At 58.2% G+C, this 14,188-nt stretch overlaps 2 long non-coding RNA genes across 4 annotated transcripts; both read right to left on the reverse strand.

Moving 5' to 3' along the window:
• Positions 1-1,976, reverse strand: LOC121039596 (uncharacterized). The gene is made up of 2 exons (XR_005794868.1): positions 879-1,976; positions 1-383 (listed from the first exon to the last, which is right to left on the reverse strand). It is a non-coding gene; the product is annotated as an uncharacterized LOC121039596 (long non-coding RNA).
• An 8,507-nt stretch (positions 1,977-10,483) lies between these two features.
• LOC121039592 (uncharacterized) lies at positions 10,484-14,171 on the reverse strand. 3 transcript variants are annotated; one of them, XR_005794864.1, is made up of 3 exons: positions 13,836-14,171; positions 13,487-13,736; positions 10,484-13,350 (listed from the first exon to the last, which is right to left on the reverse strand). It is a non-coding gene; the product is annotated as an uncharacterized LOC121039592 (long non-coding RNA). The 3 variants fall into 3 exon arrangements; XR_005794863.1 differs by having other exon boundaries at positions 13,824-14,171; XR_005794862.1 differs by having other exon boundaries at positions 13,966-14,170.
• Positions 14,172-14,188: the final 17 nt, after the last annotated feature.

Here is a 14,188-nt window from a genome sequence, read left to right on the forward strand (position 1 = left end):
TTTTCCCCATAAAACACAAAGGGGCAGTTGGGGGGTTCTGAGGGGCCCTTTCAAGTTCAGGATGGCCACCTGCTGGCCTGGGAGTTTAGTACGAGTTCCAGAGACAGTCCCAGCATGACAGGAAAACAGTGCTGTGACTTGAGGTGGGTGCTGAGCTGAGACACTCCCAAGAGACTCGCGTACTCGCCGTTTTACATTTTGAGTGACGTCGCAGGTTGAATGAATTTCGTGTAAAACACAAAGGCCGCGTCTGCAGCCCACCGAGCTCCGTAACGTCTGTGCGGCAGAAGCCGTGAAGGTTCTCGGTCTTTTCACGGGCCGGGGGAACGGAAGGACTCTGACCTGACACTGTCTCAGAAAACTCCAAACCAGTAGGTTTTCTTCTGGCGTAAATAAGGAGAGAACGAGACCGTACAGGTGGAGGTTTGCATTTAGGTTGTAACATCGATGACATCATTAGAAACAACCCTGTGTGACGCCACATAGGGTGCTCCCGTGGTAGCGGTCCCGCTCTGTGAGGGGCTCTGGGCGCTAAGCGGCCTTTCTCTGGGGCCATAGTTGTCTCCCGATTCACCTGCGGCTCCCTGAGCTCTTCCTGGGCTCCAAGAGTTAGGGCCCCGCTGGTGCTTGGGGCCCGGTTCGCAAGGAGCCTGGCACGGCCCTGGCTCCTCCAACTGGGGCTCCCCACCCTGCCTCCCTGCCTCGGGGCGAGGCCCGGTTCCCTCGGGCCCCTCACACCCCCTGGCCCGGCGGCCTCAGCGGCTCTGCGTGTGGTTGGCGCCTGGCCCCCAGCAGCATCCTGGGACCGCCAGGGACAGACCCAGGTTTGGGCCAGTGCCGTGGACGGGTGCCCCCAAACTCTTAGGTTGGAATCTCACCCCGCAAGGTGGTGACGTCAGGAGGAGGGCGATGCCGAGGTGGCGAGGGTGGCACCCCATGCTGCGATCAATGCACACCGGAGAGGGTCCCCGGAGAGCTCCCAGCCCCTCTGCCGGTGAGGACCGCGAGGACAGTGAGAAGACCATCTGTGAGCCAGGGAGCCCCCACCGCACACCCGCCCCGCCCGGCCTCCGCTCTGGACTTGCGGCCCCAAGGGGTAAAGTGTAGCCCAAGTCGCCGGCACTCCCGTAACCCACCCCCCCCAGGGTGGTGCTTGTCTCTGGAGCCTTATGTGCTGCTGAAGTACTGGCCCCGTTTCCAGAGGGGGCCCTTCCCCGGACAGCCGACCCCACGCTGGGCCCCTGTGGGCCGTGACCGGCACCCGGAGACTTGCCCCCGCACGGCCGTCCCGCCGCCCAGGGGCCTCGGGAGCTCAGGGCTCACCCAGGAGGCCCCTCGTGCTCCGTGCTGTGGGGAATGGGGCCCGGCTCCCCCCACCGAGCCTGCCGAGGTGCTGGCCGAGGGGGAGGGACGTCAGTGCGGGTGGGGCGGGGTGGGGGCGAGACCCTCCATCACGGCCAGGGTGCCCCCGTGTTAGGTGGGTGCTGTCATTCCCCGAAGGGACCAGGAACCAACCCGGAAGTGTGGACTCGTCCCGTGGGGTCGACTCTGACCGGTGTGCCTGCAGGATTGGTGTGCACTTTTGGGCAAGAAGTGAGGACATCTGGTTCTTGTGAACAGTTAAGGCAGGATGGGGGCTCCGTGTTCTGGGAGGGGGGGGCAAGTACGTCTGCAAATCTAAGTGGTGCCAGGGGTCCTGTCCTCAGGCTCCTTGGCACTCGGCCACCTGCACAGCAGGGAGCCCCCGGGGTCTCCGTGCCCCGAGCCTGGACTGGACCTGACGAGGGACTCAGCTCCAGGAGCTGGCCCAGCCCGGGCCCAGCCCGGCTCACAAGCTCAGCGGATAATGGCGTGCCAGGAAAACTTAGGGTAAGAGACGGACACGGGTGTGACAGGGGCTGTGACAGGCACCTCCTGCCCCCCATCCTGGTTGGAGACAACCCCCATCTCCTCCTGCCCCCACCTCCTGTCTCCCTCCCCCCACCCTGTGGGGGACGCCCCCACCTCCTGTCTCTGCACCCCCACCCCCCGTCCCGGGTAGCTGGTGGCTCCGAGCCCCCCTCTCTGAGCTGACACGCAGATGTCCCAGAGTCCCCTGCAGGGACCCGGCTCTGACCTCATCCATTTGGACTCTACCCGCACCACCTCCTGTGTCTGCCTCTTTGGCTGGGAGCACAGCCTTTTCCGCAGTTTGAGCCTTTGGGGGCGCCTGGCTTCTGAGATAACCCTGTTCCCTGCAGAAGTGCTAAAAACCCCGGGCCCGTGAGAGGCCCTCCTTCCAGCAGAGAGAGAGGAAACGTCCTAACAGCCTCGGCCAGGGCCTGCTGCCGCCCTCTGAACCCCCAGCCACCAACCCAGCAGACACACAGGGGAAGAGCTGGGCGAGAGGCTTCCTTCCAAGACTCCGGTGCCTTTTTCCTGGTGTGGTGAACTCGGGGCCTGCTGGCTGGCTTTCCAGGCGGCCTGGGGCCTGCTCTCCAGCAGCGTTTCCTTGGTCACGAACGGGCGACTCACTTCACTTTCTGGGGTATTTCTTTTCTTTCTTTCTTTCTTTTTTTTTTTTTTTTAATACTTTAATGTTTATTTATTTTTGAGAGTGAGAGAGACAGCATGAGCAAGCGAGGAGCAGGGAGAGAGGGAGACACGGAATCCGAAGCAGGCTCCAGGCTCCGAGCTGTCATCACAGAGCCCGATGCGGGGCTCGAACTCATGAACCGTGAGATCGTGACCTGAGCCGAAGTCGGACGCTCAGCCGACTGAGCCACCCGGATGCCCCACTTTCTGGGGTATTTCTGACGGGCTGTATAGAGATGGGATTTTGCCAATGGAGTCCTCATATTTGATTTCCTGAATCATGTCCCAAAGCTGCTGTATGTCAGTATTTTACGGGTTCAATCTGATAAGCGTGTCCTAGATCCTGAGGAAAGTGGGGTAGTTTCTGGCCGGTCTTCTCTCCTATAAAACGGACACAGCTTAAGCCCTAGAGAGCAGATAGTTTTCGGGTGACTTTCGGATTTACGTGCGGGGAAGTGCGTTCTAGCCCACGCCGGGGCGCAGGTGTATTGAGGGAAGCGAGGTGTGCTGCCGATGGTGGCCAGCCACCCGTCCGTGAAGGGTCCCCGACCGCACAGTTTCAGGACCGTTTCCGGCTGCCTGAGACCGTTGGAAAGCACCCCTCCCACACCCAGCGTGGTGGTTCTGCTTCGGGGCGCAGAGCGCTTCCCCCCTTTCCAGACCACATCTCTTTCACGCCTCACCTGCAGTCCCTGGGCACGCGCACGCACACACACTCAGCTTGCACACTCGCCTCTGCGCTCGCCTGCGAGGGCCTGTCTGCACGATGTTTATTCGGGCGGAAGAGGAGAGAGAGAGAGAGGCAGCCTCTCGGCCTGGGTCTGGCTTGAGTTTGCTCCCCGCTGCTGGCTCTCTCCAAAGAGCCTCAGAAAGAATTAACCCTTGAAAAGCGGGTTGGTGAATTGTTTGGTGCCTGACAGCTTTCGTTGGGTTGAAGGCACCCTTCTGCCGCCTCTTCGTGGGGGAGAATTCTGCGTTGGTCCTTCTAGGCGTCTGCATGGTGTGTCCCTCGCCCTCCGGACCTGCGGTCGGTGACACGGCCCCTTGTCCCTCCTGAGAAGGTGCCGAGCCCCGGGCCCCCGGCGCGGGAGTGCCCAGCCAGGGCAGGAAGCGGGCGGCCTGGGAAGCTCAGGTGACTTTTTCTCACCTGTGCCGTGAGGGCTGTGGCCCCTGCCTACTTGGCGCGGGGACTGAGCAGCCGTCCGTGCGTCACAGGCCGTCTTGCCGTACAGGACACTTTCTCGAGTCTGACTCTTGAAACGGCATTTCTCCGCGCCTCCTGTCGGCAGACACCACGTGGGCACAGCTTTGTGGTTTTATGAAAGACAGCCGCCGTGGGAGGTAGGGGGTCTGTGCCCCGTTGGGTGGTTGAGGACGCCGCGGCTGGGAGAGGTCGGGCGTCCCGCCAGAGGGGACTGGGCACGGAGCCGCGGAAGCCGGACGCTGGTGACAGGCAGCAGGACCGGGTCGGCCTTCGGCCAGGACCGGAATTTACCGGCACTGGGGTGACCGGGTGGGAACCGCGGGGAGAAAGGGGGAGGTGCAGACCCTTGGCGGGGGCCCCGCTGGCCGGGATCGTGTGGGTGGGCTGCCGGGAGCGCAGTCAGGCCGCGGAGCGGACAGGCAGAAGGGCGGCCAGCGTACCCGCACGGTGGTGCCCACGGAGACCCGAGGCCCCGCGTGATTGAGGGGCTTTTCCCTCCGCTGGGTTGTCAACGCCAGAGATAACAGATCACCCGTACGCGCGGCTTGCTGGCTGAATGTGCCCACCAGGCTGTCTCCGGTTATGATGCACGGGGTCTCTAGAAGTTCTGGTTCACACAGACCACCCGGTACGGAGCGCATCAGCTGAGCGTCACAGAGCCAGCCGCCTTCTAAGAGGATGACCAGACGTAGGCCACGTGTGGTGTTCTCGAATGCGGTTTGAGGGCTGAGGCAGAGCCCAGGGCCAGGCAGTGATGAATGTGGGGGAGGGGAGCGAGGGGGCGGGCCGAGCCGCGGTGGGGGGCGGGGCGGGGTCCCCGAGGGTCCTGCTCTGGAAGGTCTGCTCCCGTACAGCGTCTGAGCAGAGCCGGGGGACCCAGTAAAGTGTGTCCCAGCCGCTGACAGGCAAATTCTAGAAGGTTCTGAGGTGCAGGGCTGCTGGTGCATGGCGCACACGCAGATAGAGAGCCCTGTGCGCCTTGCTCTAGGTCGGTGAGTAGTGGAGGAGTTATTCTTATGTTTTTCTGCTCATCAAAAAATTATTGCTTTTCTTTTTCCTGTGGTGCCAAGTGTGGGACTCGTGTCCTGTGTCCAGTTCAGTGGTTCTCATCCAGGCAGGGCGGCAGGCGGGCCGAGGCCAGGGGGGACGCTGGACGCCCCGTGCGCAGACGGCCCCCGGCCGACGGAGCTGAGGTCACACCAATTCTTCACGTTCTCCGTCTCCAGGGAAGGTCGCTTGCTCGATTTCTTTTTTTGGTGTGAACATACGGGATTCCTGCTCTGTCCCCAGATGTCCCCGTCGTCTCGCTGCGTCCGCCTGGCTTTGGCGCTATTCTCGGCACCCTATTCTGGGCAAGTTCAACGTGCGCACGTCCAGATTTACACAAATGGTAATTTTGGTCTCCGCACAAAGATTCATGACTGACTCCGCTATGGAATTCCTCAGAGGACAGGATTTCTCCAGACGAGGATCCACCACCTGGGGTTTGTGGATCTCTAGGGGCCACAGTTGGCGATCGGGGCTCTGAATTGCCAGGAAGCATACGCAACCCGTGTGCCGGCTGCTGTGTGTGTCTGCGTTTCCCGCCCCGGGAGCAGCTGGAGCATTCATTCTGCCAAAGTTAGCCACCAGAAGATTATTTGAAGCCACTGTCCTGGTTTGTGCCAGCATCCTGAAACCTCTTTCAGCTTTCAGGAAGTACAGACGGGGGGCTGAGAACACAAGCTTTGACATTCAGACGGTGGCTTCGAGACTTAGGTTTGCTGGCCATGCAGCTTCGGGCTAATTACCTCTTTGAGCCTCAATTCTGTCACCTGTAAAATGCAGGAGGTTGGTAAGATTTACATAAAATAACGGATGAAGGTCTCGATTCAGTGCCTGGCCTGTGGTCGGGCAGCCGTCACTCCTGAAAGCGCTTTCCCTCTGGACCCCTGTCTCCACCACGCCGTCCTGCAGGCCACGATTATTTTGATCTTCCCATGGTTTTCTCACTTCTTATTGGATACGTTCATCCTCTCCACAAGGATGTGTTGCTTGCCTGCAGCGGGCCAGGCCCTGGTTGGGAGGGCCAAGGCCGGGGCACCCACCCGGGGCCACGCCGCTCCGGTGCTGTGCACACGCCTCTGCAGATCTCGCTCATCTCGGCGAGTTCGTGTGCCGGGGCGAACGACGGCCCCCAGATGCCCACATCCTAGTGCCCAGACCCCCCTGTTGCCTCACACAGCAAAAGGGACTTAGCAGATGTGACTAAATTAAGGATCTTGGGATGAGGGGACGAGACTCGATCATGGGGGCAAAGGCACCATCACAAGAGTCCTTGCAAGGGAGAGGCGGGCGGGTCAGAGAAGGAAACGGGTGAGGGAGAGAGCCACAGGGGCAAAGCCGAGGAAGGGGCTTGTGCGCGCCGGAGAAGCGAGCAAACGGGGCCTCCCCTGGCGTTTCCAGAAGGAACCAGCCCTGCCACCATCCCGACTTTAGCCCGGGGAGACCCAGGTTGGGTTTCTCACCTGCAGAACCGTAAGCAAGAAATGTGTATTGTTTGAAGCCACCGATTTTATGGCAACATGTCACAGCGACCACAGGGAACCCGCACCGTCCTGTGGATTGAAAACGTGAGTTCTTATTCGTGCAGGACTAGGCCACGCAGAGGTGCCGTCAGATGGCAGCCACGCTGGCGGCCCGGAGGAATCCTGCGGAGGCTTCTCGTCTTCTGCAGGACACCTTCCGGGGCGAAGGGCAAGATGGGACTGGACAGTGGATCGTCTGAAAGGTCTTCTTACAGCCGGGTGGAGGGGCACCAACCCGCGGAGTGACCATCAGCCCCGTGTCCCAGCAGCTCCCCCGGGCTGCCGCACGCTGCGCTCTGTTCAGGAGTCACCGGGTACCGCCTGACCCAGCAGGGCTTACGTGGTTTGGAGCGGGCTCTCCAGGTGTGGGGACCGCGTCCCGACTTCCTGTTTTCTGCACTGTGCTCTGCCTGGATGGAACAGGTGGTGGTCGGGGGTCTCTGACACCTGCAGCCCACCGGGTGTTCCCACAGAACGCCTGCTGCCTGGTGGGCCTCCAGTGCCCAAGGACTCAGGGCAGAAGCCAGATGCAGGCCCTGCGGCCGCAGGCCGTGTGAAAATGACACCTTACTGTTCTCCAAGGTGGCTGAGGTGTGGTTTGGGGCCACAGTCGTCTCCCGAGTCCCCTGGCCTTCCCGGAGCTCTGCCCATGGCATCTTTTCTGTAGGGGACCCCGTGAACTCTCATGGCCCCACGGGGCGAGGGCAGTGAATCCCTGCAGCCGGCACAGTCCCTTCTGAACACAGCCTCCTCGAACCCTCTCCCGTCCCCTTGGAGGCCTGAGGCCCAGGCCAACCTTGTGGCCGGGCAGGGAGACCCCTCGCTTGGCAGAAGAGAGGTGACGTGTGGGAAAGAAGGGGGCGTGAGAGGGGGACGGGCTGAGGGGACAGTGGGGTGACTGGAGGCTCAGCAGAGTCTCTGTGGAACTCATTCCCCAAACACACTTGTCCAAAGTAATCGCATTTATGTTTTCTCTTCCTTTCTAAGAGCAAACAGTAGACGTTCAAGGGGAAATAAAAGGCATGAACAACAAAGTCGTCAGGCGAGGATGTCTCTGATGACAGGCTGGTCCCGGCCCAGGACACCTGGCGGGCAGGGTGGGGACGGACCCTCAGCCAGCGGCTCTGGGACCTCGCGCCCACCGGGCAGCGGGGTCTGGGCCCGGCCTGGGGAAAGGTGGCGGACAGGCTTCGGAGAGGCCCCGAGCGGGCCTGGACGCAGAGCTGGGAGCAGCCCCCGGACGCGCACCGTGTCAGGTGCGACACAGGTGCGGCGGGGAGGCTCCCATAACGCAACCGCTTTTGTGCGTGGACATTTCTGCCCATCTTGTCCGGCGGCTCCCGGAGGCGCCCGGCTCGGCCTTGCTGGAAGGGTCCGGATGATCGCAGGAGCTCAGTGCCGTCATCTGCTTACTCGGGGGTCCCTTCCCACGGAGGCTCCCTCCGGAGCGGGATCCCAAAGATGCCCGAGGAGGGGAGACACAGCAGGAGGCAGAGGCCTCTCCGGAGGAAGGCAGGGGAAGCTGGGAAGGCTTGGTGGCCCCGGGCCTCCTGCGGCGGCACAGAACGACTGTGAGCTGCGGGGTCCCGTCCCCTGCAGCTGCGCCAGGTGGCCCTTCCTCCGGCCGAGGCCGCCCCCTGCTTCTGGGGGGCTGAGCGCAGGAGCAGAGGGCCGAGGAAGCAGCGTCCAGCATCTCTGTAACCACAAAACCAGAGCATCGCGCACCCGAAAGGCCAGGGTTCACACAGGCCCTCCGGCTTCGATGTCCCTCGGGAGCGCTCTCCTGGTGGGCACCCGGCCGAACCCCGGAGCGGCGGGAAAGGGGCCGTGTGCTGGAAGACGCAGAGGCCTGCCTGGCCGGCTGCCAGGTTCTGTGTCCACGTACAGACTTTTAATCATTTATCCTGAGAGAGAGCCGGCGGGGGAGGAGCAGAGAGGGAGGGAGAGATAAAATGCCAGGCAGGCTCCGCGCTGCCAGCCCAGAGCCCGACGTGGGGCTCGAGCTCACCAACCGTGAGCTCCTGACTGGAACCGAAATCAGGAGTCGGGTGTTTGACTGACTGAGCCCCCGCCCCGGGCGCCCCGGATTCTGTGTATGTTTATTGGAAATAGTTTAGAGCCCCTTTGTGACCACCCCTCCCCCACCCCGTGGCCATTTTCTCTCCTGGACAAGCGGCTCTGGGGACGCCCAGTGGTGTGGTGCAGCAGGAGGGCCCGGTGCCTTTACCGCCACGCCGGGAAGGCGGTCCCCGGAGCGGGGTGCTGCTGTTCTCAGATCAGTGTCTTCTACAGCACAGCTCTCTCACTACACAAGGAATGCTCGCGGGGCGTCTGGGTGGCTCGGTCAGTTAGGCAGCAAGGTCAGGATCTTGCGATTCGTGGGTTCGAGCCCCACGTCAGGCTCCTTGCTGATGGCCAGGACTCTGCTTGGGATTCTGTCTCGCTCCTGCTCTCTGCCCCTTGCCCATTGCCCATTGACTGCTCTCTGCCCATTGCCCAACCCCACGGGAAGTCGAGGTCCGGACAGACGGAGCGGGAGAGCCCAGCCGTGCCGCCCTGGGTGCCGTGGCCCGGGGCTTCTCGAGGACCAGCCGGCAGCCTGCTGCTCCTCAGACCCACATCCTCCGGCCGGGCCAGGTCCCCGACTGTCCCCAGGCCGCGTGCGGAGCAGAGACGCAGGTGACATTTTGACGGAATGCCGTGTGCCCATTTAGCTGCATCGCGAGGGAGTGGCCGTCTGTATTGTGTATCCTTGCCAAACTCTCCTTTGTCCACCCATTCGTTTGTATCGTATTTTGAGAAGGCCAGTCCTCAACGGGTTAAAAACAAGGAAAACAACCACGTGCTCCCTCACAGCAGACCGTCTGAGAGGCGAAGACCCCAGACCCCTGTCCTGCTTTCCCAGAGCCGCCGTAAGGAAGGGCCGCGGGAGGCTGGGGCAGGGGACACGCGCCCTCCCACGGTCCGTAGGCCAGGCTGGCACCCCTGCGTCACGGCCTCGCCGTCTGCGGGCCGGAGCTCACCAGCATCCTCGGCTGTGGCCGTATTGTTCCAGCCTCTGCCTCTGCCTCCACTCGGCCTCCCTCTGTGCCAGTCCACGTCTGTGACAGAGTCTCCTTCTGGAAGGACCCGCTCACCTTCCGTTAGGGCCCGCTCTAACGGGCTCATTTCAATTGGCTGCCCCGTCTCCAAATAAGGTCATGCTCTGAGGGGCTGGGACTCCAACATGCCTTTATCGGGGGTCGGGGGGATACAACTTAACCCATAAGAACCTTTAAGTTGGGGTTAATTGGATAAGGTGTCCTTATTTAGTTTATACTTTTGAGATTTCCTAATTAGACCTTTACTGTGTGAAAACTTGAAAAAAAAAAACCTTTTTGTGCAGTCCCTGTGTTATCAGTGGGAGACAGTAACACTGTGCTTCCATCTTGATTTTGGTTTTTGTCTCATTTAACCTTGCACCTCACCTAAGGCATTGCTGACATTGTTTTCTTTTTAACTGGATTTTTTTTTTTTTTTTTTACGTTATTTATCTTGAGAGAGAGAGAGCAGAGGAGGGGCAGAGAGCAGGAGCGAGACAGAATCCCAAGCAGAGTCCTGGCCATCAGCAAGGAGCCTGACGTGGGGCTCGAACCCACGAATCGCAAGATCCTGACCTTGCTGCCTAACTGACCGAGCCACCCAGACGCCCCGCGAGCATTCCTTGTGTAGTGAGAGAGCTGTGCTGTAGAAGACACTGATCTGAGAACAGCAGCACCCCGCTCTGGGGACCGCCTTCCCGGCGTGGCGGTAAAGGCACCGGGCCCTCCTGCTGCACCACACCACTGGGCGTCCCCAGAGCCGCTTGTCCAGGAGAGAACTCCCGTCCTGGCCCTAACCTACTAGAGCAGTGGGCAAGCGGCAGGAGGTTCCCTTCCGGAAAGTTCCTGCAGGCCCACTGTGTGAAGTAGGAGTGTTGAGCAGAATGGTTTCTAAGGCAGAGAAGGACCCATCCCCCAGGTTGCAAGGCCAACACCCTCCCTCCCCGCCCCGGCCTCGGGCGACTCATGCACCGGGCAGCTTCGGCTGGAAAAGTGAACCCTTCACTCGCAGCACAAAGTGGGGCTTGGGGTGAAATCAGTGTGGCAGGATGAAGCCATTGAGATGTACTAGGAAACCAATTTTATTTTTAACATATCGATTCCCGTTACACAAAGTATGGTTTTGTGCCTCCTCCTCGATCTGTACTCGGAAGATCGGACTCATTCATTTGGAAAGACGGTGTTTCACTGTCAATGTGAAGAAGGGCCCGGGGTTGGGCAGGACTCGCATCCCTGCTCGGCCGCACGTGACACGAAAGTGACATTGGACTCTTTTGAGAGAGAGTTCGTTCCCTCAACTGTAAAACTGCCCTCTGGCAGTGCGTGTATCTACACCTGGGTATTTTGCGGAGTTACATGCACGCTTACGTGTAGGTATACCGCAAAGATTCATGTGAGATCGTATTTGATTGTAAATAACTTGCTCTAACAGGATAAACACATGCATTGAAAGTATTTAAAAATAACTGTTCAGTTGGTATGTCTTTTCCCAGAGAAGGTTTACCAGAATCAGCACTAATGAACTTCACGGCCCTTAGGGATTGCAGTCCTGACTCACTTGACAGGAACTGTTGGCCTCCTGGTAGCCTGCCAGCACACCCCCCCCCCCCGCCTCCTTCCGCTGCCCACAGTGATGAAGGACGGCAGGAGGGAGACACTCAGCACAATCAGGCTTCCTCCTCTCACCGACTGGACCAGCACCGAGCACAGCTTGATCTGCTCACAGTGCTGGCCCTGGGGCTTGAGGCTAAAAAGACAGGTCTCCACTGTCCTATTCAGATCAGGACCGCTCAGGTATTCTCCTAAACCCGGGACTGTCCGTAACAGAAAATGTGTGCAGTGACATCACAAGTACACGGTCAGTACACAACCAGTTAATGGCCAATCGTCAACAGTATTTCAGGGCACTTACATTCCTCTTTTTCGGGTGTAACATTCTCAGGCACGGGCTAATTAGATGCTTGGGAAAACTCAGGCCTGAGGAGAATATTCACCATGTTGAAGAAATGGCTTACACGACACTGCAAACGGACCCAGAGCCATCAGAGCCGAAGGGGGTAGTCACGGTGGGGCCAGGGGAATTTCGGGGAGCTCTGTGTAGGAGACGGCTTCGTGTTCGTACAGCACGGGCAGAATTTTTCAAGGCCGCGGGGACTGATGTTTCCACACCAACACACAGATATTCTGGTTAATTTTTCATGCCAAGAGACTCAAAGTGCTATGTAGCAACGGGATCGATTCCTGGCAGCTACTGGTATTTAATTGCTTTTTATTGGAAGGCAGGAGTGCGTCAACTCTTATGGGCTATTAAGCTTTGGGGAAGCTATCTGCTCTCTGGCATCAGCACGAGTAGAAAACCGGTGTCCAGCACCGAAACGGGGCCCAGTGTTGGACTGCCCAGCCTCCTGAATCTTCTGTAAGTACTGGGTGTTGTGTGATGAAAACGACACGCAGAAGCACAGAACTGGGAGCGCAGAAAGTATTTGCTGACACTCAGCCAGAGGGGCAGTGACAAAGTCACAGGTGACGAGTGGGGCTGTCCTCCCGCTAGTTAAGACCCACTGCGCTAAATGCCTTGCATGTGTCACCTTGGTCAGACAGAAGAGGTCAGAAGAACACAGAGAGGTCAGGGGTTCTGTGCAAATTTCTTAAGACGGAGAAATGGTGACATTGGTGTTTGAAATCCCATCTGTTGAATTCCAAAGCTGTGCTCTCTGCTCTCCCCATGCGGTTTCCAGATGGGGGTCAGAGTCCCCTAAGCCTGGTGCCCAGGCCGGGAGACCCTGCATTTATTAGGGGGCTGGACACCATCTCACCCAGGGCAATTCTGAGTTTCACTTACGTTTTCATTTATACCTGATACAGCTCTGCACGGCTCGTTTATACACTTCTTCAAGTGTGCCATGCGTGGTTAGGCTCTTTCTGAGCAGTGGAAAATTTAAAACAGTAAAATAATAATATTCTTGAAATACTGTTGGAATGGACGTTATTTAATGTTTATGACAAGTCCTTCTTCTTCTGGGTATTGTTGGATCCCATGTTTGACTTCAGGGACTCTGGATGTCCCTGTAGTTTGAATGACTTCCTAATTAAATGCATGGATCGTTCCCCGGCAATTTCCATTGGCCATATTGGGACCACAGTACGTTTTTAAAAATAAAACATGTAAAGTCTGAAAATGGATGGGGTTCCCCACACACCTTATCTACCAGATGGCATATGGGTTGGATGAATATTTTAAGTTAATTCATTTACTTTTTCGCTCATTCAATAAACATTTACTAAGAACCTAGTATATGGCAAGCATAGTAAGATCCCGCGGGAAGAAAAGTTAAATGCGACGTACCTGATCTCTGGAAGTTTGGAGAGTGGTAGAGAAGACAGGCCAGTACTCCACCTTTGGTTGGGGAAAACTTAGGGGCCACTGGATTCTAATCCACAAAAGTGGGTGGGGGACGTGGATGAGGCTATAAAGCTGTGGGTCAGCCTAAAGCTTCCCCTGAAAGAATGGGGGTAAGGGCTGGAGGCATTGCTGGGAAATAAGTTTAAAACTCCACTCCAGGCATCTTTAAGCCAATGGAGCTGGGTGAGCTTGTGACACACAGTCTCCATGTGAAGGTGAACAGAACATCCGCGAAAAAAGATCCCAGTAGATTTTGGAATGTTTTTGGAGTAAAGAGAACAAAACAAAAATGGGGCATGATGGGAATGAGTTCAGCCCCCAAAAGATCTGCTTCTGGTATAGTTAACTGATAATTTAAAAATATACATCCCAGTAGTTTGCTTGGTTTCTGCTTCCTTTGATCCAAATCCTGAGGTAAAGTATTCCACTTGGCAGAATGAAAACGTTTTTTAAGGATGTTCTCAGGGTGTTAGCTCTGGCGCTGAAATCCAAAAGCCTCGCAGTGTATGAAACCGGCAAATGCTGTCAAAAGCAAAATTTGAAAAAAAGTCAAGTCTGAGGCTCTCTGGGCCTATGGAAATGTCATCATCATAATTTTTGCACAAAACTTTTAAAAATAGCATTTGCCATCAGGGGTCCAGTCTTAATTAGAACTGACCTGGGCAGGAAGCAGCTGTATGTAGGACTAAAAAGCAGCTGAAGTCAGAGGAAGTGTCTCCCTTGTCCACTGGCTTTGTGGAGCTGACACTTCAAGTTCTCGGTGAGGTCCAGAGGGTCCCCCCGTGGCCCTACGCCAGGTCCCAGCTGCAGGGAGCCGGAGATGGTTGAGGCCACACTTCCAGACAGAAGAACAAAGTTCAGCAGTTTCCTCTGAGCGTTCGCAACGTTTTAGTCTTTTATCCTGGAATCTGTAAGGAGGTAGGCAATAGGTTTGTAACCACTAAATATGCCAACAACGCAGCGTCCCCGATTTTGCAAACATATATAAACACTACATTTTATCTCACGGTTTTGTAGAGGAGGAGCGGGGGAGGGGAAGCAGGACACAAAAGAGTGTGGTCGGGGGCAGAAACCCCGAGCGCGCCGGCGGGAACCCGCTCTCCGCTTCTCGCGGGGTGGCTGCGGGGATTCACTCACACCGGGGCGCAGCTGGGGCCCAGCCTCGGCCGTGGGGCCGTCGTGGGGACAGGTGGCGCCGCCCTCCACGCCTGCAGCCCCCGTCTCGGCAGGAAGTCCCCGGGTCCTGGAAAGGGTTAAGCGGGCGGCGGGCGGGCGGGGCGCGCGGAGAAGGCCCCGGCGCCGAGCCGCAACCCTCTCCCCGGAGCCGGGACTCGCGGCGGCGCGGGCTCGCGCTCCCGCC

This window comes from Herpailurus yagouaroundi, unplaced genomic scaffold, assembly GCF_014898765.1.
Source record: "Herpailurus yagouaroundi ecotype Mexico unplaced genomic scaffold, PumYag 181, whole genome shotgun sequence".
NCBI classification, from domain to species: Eukaryota; Metazoa; Chordata; class Mammalia; order Carnivora; family Felidae; genus Herpailurus; species Herpailurus yagouaroundi.